The 12,488-nt window shown below is 41.0% G+C and overlaps 1 pseudogene; it reads right to left on the minus strand.

Moving 5' to 3' along the window:
* Nucleotides 1-5,730: 5,730 nt before the first annotated feature.
* LOC132895867 (gastrula zinc finger protein XlCGF7.1-like) lies at nt 5,731-6,652 on the minus strand (annotated as a pseudogene).
* Between the last annotated feature and the right edge of the window lie 5,836 nt (nt 6,653-12,488).

Raw genomic sequence — 12,488 nt, forward strand, 5'->3', positions numbered from 1 at the left:
AGTTAGGGGCATATATGCTTACAAGCACTACTGGGGCACTGTAAAGCAAACCTGACACTATTATAAATCGCCCTTGTGGGTCTGAGATGGTTTTGGAAGGCACAAATATAACCTTTTTATGGATAATTATTGCTGCTCCCCTTGCCTTAGTATTAAAACCAGAATGGAAAGTCTGTCCAACCCAATTTTTCTTGAGTCTTACTTGATCTGTCTTAGTTAAATGTGTTTCTTGCAAAAATGCTATTTCTGTGTTTAATTTTTTCAAGTGAGAGAATATCCATGCTCTTTTAACTGGCCCATTCATACCCTTTACATTCCAGCTTATCAATCGGGTGGATGACACTCCTATTCTAGTCCCAATATTACCAGTAATGACAGTCATAGTGAGAAAGAGAAGAAAGCAAAACGTGCATGCCCCCTGTTAGACAGCGAATATGTCTCAATAAACCCTCCAAAATGATAATACAAAACAAAACTAAAACATTAGGCAGTAAATCAACCCTACTCTGAAAAAGGTATGTAAGGACAGTTACATCAAATAACAAGCCCACCCCAACTTTGAACACAACACCAAACTCTCCTATGCCTGCCTCAGGAACGGAGGCAGACTGCAGGCTTCCTTCTAAAATCTGACAACTCTGGAGGTACTAATCTAAATCACACATTAACCTATGTGTGAGCTTAGGTCTGACCTTTATGAAATTAAACTACCTTTTAAGATGAGAGAGAGAAAAAAAAACTTTTTACAAATTAACCAGTACCATTAATCAATTTTAGCTACATCCATCAAAAGAGTTCTAACCATGGAAGGATAGGAAGGCAGGAAGGATAGAGGAGCTGAAATTTTATTCCTCTGCTGTACAGTGCTTGCTTGATATCATTGAATTCCGCCCACTTCCTGGACAGGTTAGCACTATAATCCGGATATATTCTCATGGTAGTGTTCTTGTATTTCAGCTTGTGCTGTCTCGCCCATTGCAGCACTCTTTCTTTTTCTTGGAATTATTCAAAGCACACCACAAATGGTCGAGGAGATTTACCAGCCTTGTCAGGTTTTTTACCCACTCTGTGCGAGCTTTCCAAAGCTGGTGGCGCTTCAAAAACCTCACTGCCCATAATCTCCATCAGCATGCTTGACATGAACGTAACAGTGTCCCGATCCCCTTCACTGATTGATTGATTGGTTTATTCCAAACAGTAAAGAAGAAGGATATAAAAATAAAAAATACAATAATCAAAACATCGTCATAAACAAACAGAATAGCATAGCCACAAGGCAGTAACATAATAATGTTCAGAAAGGATTAAGAAGAAGTAAATAACTTATCAAATCCTAACCCTCTATACCACCGCTAATCAAACGTCACTTTCCGCCATAATAAACTATATATACAAAAAAAACAAAAGCAACAAACAGAAAAGAAAACATACCAACATACCAAGACATACCAACATGGTAGGTATAATATCGACCAAATCAAATCATATATACAGATACTTATGTTATGCATATATACACACATACAATACATATATACAGTACATATATATACACCTACCTATAACTATACACAAAATACAAGAAGACCAGTCACAGACTTACTCTCAATTTCATCATCACCTATACAGTCTGCCTGTCCTCATTCTCATATATTTTTAGTAACTGTTTTCGGGAATGTTCACAATCCTCAGGTTAGCTCTATGAGATCTGTTTTCTAAGTCCTCAACATGATCCTTAAACTTAAAAAAGTCCTGACCTCAACACTAGTGAAAATATGTGGACTGTGCTTAAATGTTGGGTCCATGCCAGGAAACACATAAATTTCACTGAACTCTACCAATTCTGCCAAGAAGAGTGGTCAAATATCCAACCAGAATTCTGACAGAAGCTTGTTGATGGCTACCAAAAGAATCTGGTCAAGATGAAACTTGAGACATTTAAACCAAATATTAGGTGTGCTGTATGTATAATTCTGACCCTTTGTTGATTTCAGAAAACCCGAAATAAATTAAAACGTGCAGAAAATTCTTGTTTATTTTCTTATAGGGTAGTCACACTAGAGGCGGAATGAGCCGGAATGTCATCAGAATGAAAATTCTTCGTATATTCCGGGATATTCGAAGTGCATTCTAAAAATTCTGACTGCATTCTGAGTGCATCCCAAACATTAGGGCCCATTCTTGTGGTCAGTCCGAATGTTTTGCTCATGCTCAAAACATTCGAGGTGCATTCGAAGAGGAGAAATATCGAACAGCATTAAAAGTGTATTCTACAGTGCCTTGCAAAAGTATTCATACCCCTTGAACTTTTTCACATTTTTCCACCTTACAACCACAAACTTAAGTTTTTTTATTGAGCTCAGGTGGATAAGGCGCCATACCATAAATCCGGGGACCCGGGTTCGATTCCCAGGTGCATTCGAAGAGGAGAAATATCGAACAGCATTCAAAGTGTATTCTACAGTGCCTTGCAAAAGTATTCATACCCCTTGAACTTTTTCACATTTTTCCACCTTACAACCACAAACTTAAGTTTTTTTATTGAGCTCAGGTGGATAAGGCGCCATACCATAAATCCGGGGACCCGGGTTCGATTCCGACCCGAGGTCATTTCCCGATCCCTCTCTGTCTCTACACTGTCCTATCCAATAAAGGTGAAAAAAGCCCCCCCCAAAAAAAATCTTTAAAAAAAAGAATATTCATGTGTTAGAATGGCCCAGTCAAAGTCCAGACCTAAATCCCATTGAGCATCTGTGGCAAGGCACTGTAACTGCATTCTAAATATTCTTACAGCATTCGACACATTCTGATCATGTTCGAGGGAAAAATCGAAATGGCAAGCCACTTCAAATCCTGCCAGAATGTCCTGAATGTGCCTCGAATGAGCCGGAATGCTGTCAGAATGAAAATTCTTCGTATATTCCAGGATATACGAAGTACATTCTAAGTATTCGAGCTGCATTCTCTTTGAATTCTTAGATGTTTGAAACATATTCGGTGGCTATTCCGGGAGCATTCTGACTGCATTTGAGGTGAATTCGTATAGCATTCAAGGCACCTTCTGACCAGACTTCGGGTGGTATTCGGGCAGCAATCGAACCGCATTCATACGGCATTCAAAGTGCATTCTTAATATTCTTACTGTATTCTAACAGCATTCTAGGTATTCCTACTGTGTTCCAACTATATTTGAACTGCATTCGAAAGCTAATACACCAGGAATGTGCAAGAATCATTCGAGGTGGGTTCAAAGCGCATTCTAAGTATTCGAACGGCATTCTTACAAAGCTGTAAGAATGTTGGTGAGTTTGAAATTCCAGCCCGAATGTGGCACAAATTTTGAAAAATTTTTCATTCCGGCTGATTTTGCTTGATTCCTGCTAATTCCGAATAAGTGTGACGGGGCCTAGGGGTCGACCGATAATCGGCCTGGCCGATATATCGGGCCGATATTCTGCATTTTTAGGGTTATCGGTATCGGCCATAATTTCCACCGATATGCCGATAACATGCCTTTTTGCAGCCATTTTGTTCCTAATGCGACTGTCACTGCACGTCCTTTCCTGCACTCGCCTCTCTGAGTTCAAGAACACGGTCCCGCCCACCACAACATCTGATTTGTTTGGCACAACACGCGTAGCTAACCGCTGTGAACTGTTTCAAGGCGGCCGTACGGGCACTCGGGCAGAAGCAGATCCCACTTCAAGGTAAGGACACGCTGCTTTTGCCGCAATAAGTCACAAACACACAAGTTGCAAAAGCACATCATCGTTATATGTTTACATTCTTCATCTACTACTCGTTAAAATTGTCCATTTGCATCTGTGTAGCCAGGCAAACTTAGCTTACGGAAGGAAGCACTTGAATTAGCCTACAACCAACTAGTCTCGCTGAAACTACATGTAATGTCCATAGTAAGCAGTCCCCAGCATAACGTAGGCTGCAGTCATTTTTAAATCCCCGTCTGGAAACGTTGTGAATGTGTCAGTAGTTCTACTCGAACAGTAGAATGACAGCCATACAGAGAGGTGGTCAAGGGAAGACGAAATAAAACGTAGTGTTTGTGCTCTGTAGGCTAGCGCAAGCCTACTGGCTATTTGTTATGGTGATGAGTAAACTTCATGACGTGACTCGTGCTCGTCTGTTAGGTAACTTTATAAAGCGCTATTTGAACATTTAAACAAGCCAGGTGTGATATGGTGCTAGTAGGCTGTGTAATACTGTAGGGAGTTTGTTAGGACGCTTGTTGTGGGCTCAGTAATTAATTGTGTCGTGGATGCACACTTGCTTGGATAAACGGTAATGAACGAAATACATCAATTAAACTCTTAAATGTTCTTGTACTACTTCACATTGCGCTGTAATGTACTCCACTAGTATTTATAATTCTTGCGCAAGTGATTCTCCTCGCAAGCGCTTCTGATTCGGAAAGCGATACTCTTAAAGGAGCAGCCGCTCCTTTTAACCAGAGCTTTTAACGCTCCGTTCTCACTATCCAGAATCCAGAGTGTATTTTCATTTATTTTCCACTGAAAATGGTGAGCTGTAATATAGTAGGGAGTGATTTATTTTTTTTATTGGTGAATATTTATTTTATTATTATTTTATTTCTCATTTTATTCTAACTAATGTTTGACTTTATTGTACAAATGCTGCTGGCATCTCCCTGCACAAAATTTCATGTTCAATTTTACAATTAAACATACATTTCATGGATATGAAGGTCTGTGTCAGTGTGTGCTATGTTTAATTTCATGTGAATTATAATGTTTACATTTAGCGGTTGCACATATCGGTTATCGGCATCCCAATTCCATAATAATTGGTATCGGTATCGGCCCTGAAAAAAACATATCGGTCGATCCCTAATGGGGCCTTTAAAAATGTTGTACAATCACAGGAAAAGAGTAGTTCAAATAAATAATTGAAAGCCCAATATTGTCATGACATTCATTTCCATGATGACATTCATGTTCATGTATGTAAACTAAACAAACTGATTTGGACCATAGGCAAAAAAAAGTTCTGGTGAACTGAGATACTGGTAATTTTATGCTCTGTTCACAGGTATATTGAGTTTACTGGAACAATCTCCTCTGGCTGTGCTTAAGTTTTGTTCCACTGCTTTTGCTTTAGTCTTGTGCTGCACTATAGTACAATGACAATATTGCTTTTAAACCATCTCTATAGTACTTCTGCACTAATATGTTGTGGCTATTTAAGGTCACAAGCAAATGTTAAAATAAGAGTAATTCAAAATCACATTACCTACCACAGAATGTCAAAAATAAATATAATGCAAAAACAGTTTACGCAGATTATTTTAAGACAAAAAAAGTGTTCTTTAATTTTTGTAACATTTTTAAATCTTATTTAATTTTACAATTAATTCAAATAATTTAGGGCTGTGTTAGTGCACTTGTGTATCTAGAATGTAAGTGAAGAAGTAAAACTTTTCCCACACTGGGAGCAGTGATACAGATTCTCTCCTATGTGAATGCACAATCCTTTGGGATGACTTCGATGATTAAATCTCTTTCCACATTGTGAGCATTAATATGGTTTTTCTCCTGTGTGAATGTGCTTGTGGATTTGGAGATTACTTTGTTAAAAGAAACTCTTTCCACACTGTGAGCAGTGATATGGCTTCTCTCCTGTGTGAATGCACTGGTGGTGTTGGAGATGACTCTGATGATTAAAACTCCTCCCACACTGTAAGCAGTAATACGGCTTCTCTCCTGTATGAATGCGCTGGTGTCGTTGGAAAGTACTCTGTTGAGTAAAACTTTTCCAACATTGTGAGCAGTGATACGGCTTCTCTCCTGTGTGAATCCACCGGTGGACATGGAGATGACTCTGTAGAGTGAAACATTTTCCACACTCCGAGCAGTGATATGGCTTCTCTCCTGTGTGAATGCGCTGGTGTCGTTGGAAATTACTCTGATGAGTAAAACCCTTCCCACACTGTAAACACTGATATGGTTTCTCTCCTGTGTGAATGCACTGGTGTCGTTGGAGATGACTCTGATGATTAAAACTCTTCTCACACTGTGAACAGTGATATGGCTTGTCTCCAGTGTGAATGCGACGATGTAGTTGGAGATGACTGATGAGTAAAGCTCTTCCCACATTGTGAGCACTGATACGGTTTCTCTCCTGTGTGAATGCGCTGATGGACCTGGAGATTAGTCTTTTGAGCGAAACACTTTCCACACTGTGAGCACTGATAGGGTTTCTCTCCTGTATGAATGCGCTGGTGGAGTTGGAGATGACTCTGATGAGTAAAACTCTTCCCACACTGTGAGCAGTGATACGGCTTCTCTCCTGTGTGAATGCGCTGATGTTTTCTGAGAACACTCTTTTGATTAAAACTCTTCCCACACTCTGAGCAATTATATGGCTTCTCACTTCTATGAATGTGTTGATGCTGTTGGAGATCGCGTTTTTGTTTAAAACTCTTGCCGCACTGTGGGCAGCAATACAGCTTCTCTCCAGTCTGACTGCACTGATGTGCTTTGAGAGCACTCTGATTAGTAAAATTCCTTCCACACTCTGAGCAGTGGTGGATTTTCTTCTGCATTTCTTTTTGATAGTTATAGATAGTTGATAGAACTAAGAGTACCAGACGAAGTTTGCTGATCACTGGAGCCATTTGCGGGCACATGAACTGCATATTTAATCTCTCCCGATTTCTGCTGTCTTGCAAACTCCTCATCATGGTAGCTTTGAACATGTTTGCTGAAGTCAATTTGAGATGTAGAGGAAAGTGGACACAAGGAGCAGGAGAAGACTTGCAACAGACCGTTGTTTACTCCTGGAGCAGAGCAATTCCAGCGTTATGGACGCGACACTTGAACTCAAAATGGCAACAAATGACCCAGTGCATGTTTTATTGTCTCCCAGTATTTAAACAGGTGTTGCATATTTTAAGGCTGTACCATACTGGAGAAGTGATAGAACAAGAACAATTCCCATAGTACATCTAGGGCATGCCAGAAAATGCCAATAAAAGATGCGTTATGGATGTGACAGAAAAAGTATCACTTTTCTTGGGTGACTGTACATTTTTATCAAACTCTATGAAATTGTAAACCTAATGTCGAAATGGAGATATCCATTTGATAGAGGGGTCCAAGGTGAATATTAAAAAATCTTTGTTTAAAATATTTTGTATTTCATGCAGAGTTTCGGAAGGAAAAGTCAGCGTTATGGATGTGACGAAATTCCGTTATGGATGTGACACGGTCTGAAATGGACATGGCATATGTTTAGAAAATCAGCAATTTAACCACCATAACCCTTTGAAAAACTCTCTAAATATCAGCTAAAACTATCAAAGTTCTTAAATAATATTTAGGATGGCTATTGTTTTGCTGTTTTGTGGATTTTAGCATACATTTCTGTGGCTTGTGGCAATAATATAGAATTGTACATGATCAAAGTTGATTTTAGCTTGGGTTTTACATTATAAGAAAGAAAGACTGACATATTAAGGCGAAGGGAACAATTCTTGTGACAAATTGGTTCAACTTCTTCACATCTGTAAAATACAGGCCTAGGTGATATCTCTGGGAGTGGTTTTGATGTATTACATGTTGCTTTATTTTTGCATGGTGAGGTTGACATTTACATGGAATTGCCCAGCAGTGAAAGAAAAAAACATATATTAGAAATGCAACAAAAGGATAAAACTATTGTGAGGAACTACCACAATGTAAAGGAGTACTAAAACTATTTAAGGAGTAAAAAGATGCATTATTATTATTATTATTATTATTATTAGTAGTAGTAGTAGTAGTAGCAAACTGAATAACTCGCACCAAGAAGCAATGAGAGTTAAAGGAAACATGAAACTCACTTTTTCAGTGTTTGTACACATACATTTTGGTATCTGAGAGATCTATGAATCCACAAAATAAAACAACCCACTTTCTTTTGGGCTGCCTATTTCAGAAAACACAAAACAACTGAACTTGTCCAAAAGTTCAGCACTTCTCTTGTACCTGAGTTTTGCACTTGTTGTCTGTCGCTCTGGAAAAGAGCATTGGGATAAAAATGTTGGGACACCATGTAAAATGTAAATTAAGAACAGAATGGAAAGGTTTGCAAATCCTTTTCAACCTATATTCAAATGAATACAATACAAAGACTAGATATTTAATGTTCAAACTGAAACTTTGTTGTTTTTTGTAAAAATACACTCATTCTGAATTTGATGCTTGCAATACGTTGGGAAAAAGTTGGGACAGGGACAACAAAAGACTGGGAAAGTTGTGGAATGTTAAAGAAAAAAAACCTGTTTGGAACATTCTTCAGGTAAACAAGTTAAGTGATATTTGGAAAGGCTCAGTTGTTCACAAGCAAGGATGGGGCAAGGTTCACCACTTTGTGAAAAACTGTGTGGGCAAATAGTCAGACAGTTTAAGAACAACATTTTTCAATGTACAATTGCAAGGAATTGAGGGATATCACCACCAAAAATACATATCAAAAAAGAATTCAGAGAAATCTCTGTACATAAGGGGTAAGGTCGAAAACCAAGATTGAATGCCCACAAACTTTGATCTGGTGGCACTGCATTAAAACCTGACATGATTGTATAAAAGATATTACTACATGGTCTCTGGAACATTTCACAAAACTGTTGTCTGTAAGCACAGTTCATCGCTGCATCTACCATGCATGCCATCCAGATGACGTCTTTTTCAGGGACGTCCCTGCTTATTCCAGCAAGACAATATCAAGCCATATTCTTCACATGTTACAACAGCAGCATGGCTTTGTGGTAAAAGTGTTGTGTATTTTGCACTTAATAATGTGCCTCCCATTAATAATGTGTGGCACATTATTAAGCGCAAATACACAATGGAGTCCTTCGATTGTTGAGCAACTAAAGTCGTATCAAACAAGAATGGGGAAAAAATTTAATGTTCAAAACTTCAACAGTTAGTGTCCTCAGTTCCCAAACACTTACTGAGTGTTGTTTAAAGAAAAGATGATCGTAACATTCTTGCAGCTCAGCGAATGAGGAAATGGGAGAAGGTATGGCTGCTCAAGTTGCCAACTTTATTATAGTCTGCTGTTCAGTGACTTTATTTTCGCTCTCTACAATTTAAACACACACACACACACACACACACACACACACACACACACACACACACACACACACAGATGGCACTGGGTTACTCAGCTCTCTCTCTCACTAGTCACTGGCTTCTCTCTGCAAGAACACAAGAGATACACATAAATAAACTGCCAGTAATAAAACACAGGTGAAACTCATTAATAGTTACCTGCCAGTTCTACTCTTTGCCACCCACAGCTGACTCAATCATGCCCCAGCTGCTACATACCCCCATCACTTAAATTAGGCCATGGAGCCATCTGGCCTGCAGCTGACTCCCCCTCTGGTGGGAGAGGTAATCCGCAAGCACCATCTGTGCCCCTGGCCTGTGGACCACATTGCTGAAGAGCCAGATACCAATGAGTGATCTATGCGCTGCCATCCTTCATATGGTGGAGCCACTGAAGCGGGGCGTGATTGGAACAGAGAGTGAAATGGTGTCCCAGCAGGTAGTATCAGAGAGTGAGGACTGCCCATTTGATGGTGAGAGACTCCTACTTGATCATGCTGTACTTCATCTCTCACACTGAAAGCTTGTGGCTGATGTACAGCATGGGGTGCTCCTCACCCTTCACCACCTACTTAAAAACGGCCCTCTGCCTGATGCATCAGTCTGCAAGAAAAAAAGGGAGAGAAAAGTAAGATGAATGCAACAGCAGTGCCCCATACAACACCACTTTAACCTTAATGAAAGCCTGTTTGCACAGCATCATCCACTGGACCAGATCTGGTGCCCCCTTTTTAGTGAAGTCAGTCAGGTTGGTGCCATCTGAAAAATTAGGTACAAACCTTCTTCTGTAATAGTCAGTCAGCCCCAACTGCCTCACCTCCTTTTTGTTCTTGGGTCTTGGGTAGGCTGCAATCATAGCAGTCTTATCAATTTGGGGACACACCTGCCCATGACCCAAATGGAAGCCCTGATACTGTACTTCCACCTATCCAATTGCACACTTCTTTGGGTTTGCTGTGAGTCCTGTGCATCTCAACAGTCTCAGGACAGTCATCAAATGTTGTAAATGCTGTTGCCAATGTGTAACTATTGATATCATCCAAATAGGCAACAGCGTATACACTGTGTGAGGGGAGAATTCTGTCCATGAGTCACTGAAATGTCACTCGGGCTCTAAACTACCCAAACAGAAGTGTGACAAATTGATGTAAACCAAATGGAGTGGAAAAGGCCATTTTTTCATGGGAAAATGGAGTCAAGGGTATCTGCCAATATCCCTTAGCCAAATCCAGTGACAAATAAAATTGAGCCATGCCTAACTGATTGAGCAATTCGTCAATGCAAGGCATCAGCTAAGTCAAATTTAGACACCATGTTGACTTCTCTAAAGTCAACACAAAACTGAACCAAACTGTCAGTTTTGGGAGCCAAAACCACCAGTCTGCTGTAATCACTGTGTATCAATTACCCCCATGTTGAGGATAGCCTTGATTTAATCAAGTACCACTTTTTTTTGTGCATGAGGAGCCAATATGGGCAGCTGCATACCACCATCCCGGGAGGAGTCTGTATGTGGTGCTTGATCAGGTACCTGTGACCGGGTAAAGGCAAAAACACATCAGAGGATTCCTCCGGCAACCTGTGCTCTTTGAGATGGCAAAAGGCAGTCTCCACAGGGCACTGGGGTGAATTGGGCCATGCTTTTTAGACTTGCATCTGGTCCCAGCTCCTCCCTCTCAGGAACCACTGTTGGCCAGAGCCACGAGAACCTCCTCTCTCCATGATTTCAGGAGACTGAGGTGCTAAATCTGGAGTGCATCACCTCTATCCATTCGTCTGACCTCATAGTCAACTCCTCCGACTCGCTGTGCGACCTTAAATGGTCCTTGCCACTTTGCAAGTAATTTAGAGCTCAACATGCGTAGTAAAATGAGCACTTTATCTCCCAGTGCAAATTCCTGTAACTGAGCCCCCCCATTATACAGCTGGGATTGCCATTCTTGTGCCTGTAGCAAGTTCTTCCGGGTTAGGTGACTCAGTGTGTAGAGTTTTGCTCCCAGGTCAAGAACATACTGAATTCCATTTTCACTAGTAGAAGGTCCCTCCTTCCAAAACACCCGTACGAATCGATTTAATCCCCAGTAATTCAGTTCACAAAGTGTGTGTGACATGAATGTTGTGCCTTGATCAGTCAGGATCTCTTTTGGAATCCAGACTTGGGAGATAATGCGGAAGAGTGTTTCCACAACACCGCATGCAGAAATGTTGCATAGAGGCACTGCTTGTGGGTCATGCTCATGCTGGCCTCCATCAGTCGAGAATGACTATATATATATCCTGTTTCAGTCTAGTTGGCAGCACAATTATTTGAACAGCTACAGCAGCTAGGTGGTGTGGTGGCTAGTACTGTTGCCACACAGCAAGAAGATTCTGGGTTCAAGCCCAGTAGCCGATGGGGGCCTTTCTTTGTGGAGTTTGCATGTTCTTCCCGTGTCTGTGTGGGTTTCCTCCAGATGCTCTGGTTACCCCACAGTTCAAGGACATGCTGTTAGGTTAACATGGGGCGACCTTGGGCTGAAGTGCCCTTGAGCAAGGCACCCAAACCCCAACTGCTCCCTGGGTGCTGTAGCATAGGTGCCCACTGCTTTGGGTATGTGTGTCTGCTCATGTGTGCGTTCACTGCTTCAGATGGGTTAAATGCAGAGGATGAATTTCATTGTGCTTGAGTGTGTATGTGACAAAGGCTTCTTCTTACGGCTACGGGTGAAGAGCCCAATTCTTGAGTGGCAAGCTTTGCCACATTGGTTGCAAATAAAGGTGGATTTTGTCCAGTTGGTGTTACTGCAGTCACAATGTCATGCTTGCCTAGCTGTAGCCTCATCCAGGAGCCTGGTCTCCCTTCCTTTCAGATGTTGATTTTGAGTGTTCTTCCACAAAGAGTGGTCGGAGGCAAGATTGTCCCAGGACATGATGTCTATGTCGAGCGCTCTAAGTCTCTTTTGCAGACATCTTTACAGCGAAGTTATGAGTGACCCATGGACCTTTTTCCAGATGACAGCTCACCGTAGAGAACGTCTTTTGGGATGCAACTATCCTCAGTTCGGCAGACATGATCCAGCCAGTGCAATCTGTCCTGTCAAAGGACGGTGTACATGCTGGGTAAGCCAATGCAGGACAAGACCTCAGTGTTGGAAACTTTATCTTCCCAGGATATGTCTAAGAGTTTTCGCATGCACCTTTGATGGAAAGTTTTTAGCCTTCGTTCCAGTCTGGCATAGGTGGTTCATGTCTCACTACCATGCAATAGCATGCTGATGACACAGGCATTGTACACTGATGTTTTAGTTTTCACCATCAGCTTGGGATTTGTCTAACGTTGGGTCATGAGTCAAGCAAGGGTTGTAGCAGGAT

This window comes from Neoarius graeffei, chromosome 13 (genome assembly GCF_027579695.1).
Source record: "Neoarius graeffei isolate fNeoGra1 chromosome 13, fNeoGra1.pri, whole genome shotgun sequence".
Lineage (NCBI taxonomy): Eukaryota > Metazoa > Chordata > Actinopteri > Siluriformes > Ariidae > Neoarius > Neoarius graeffei.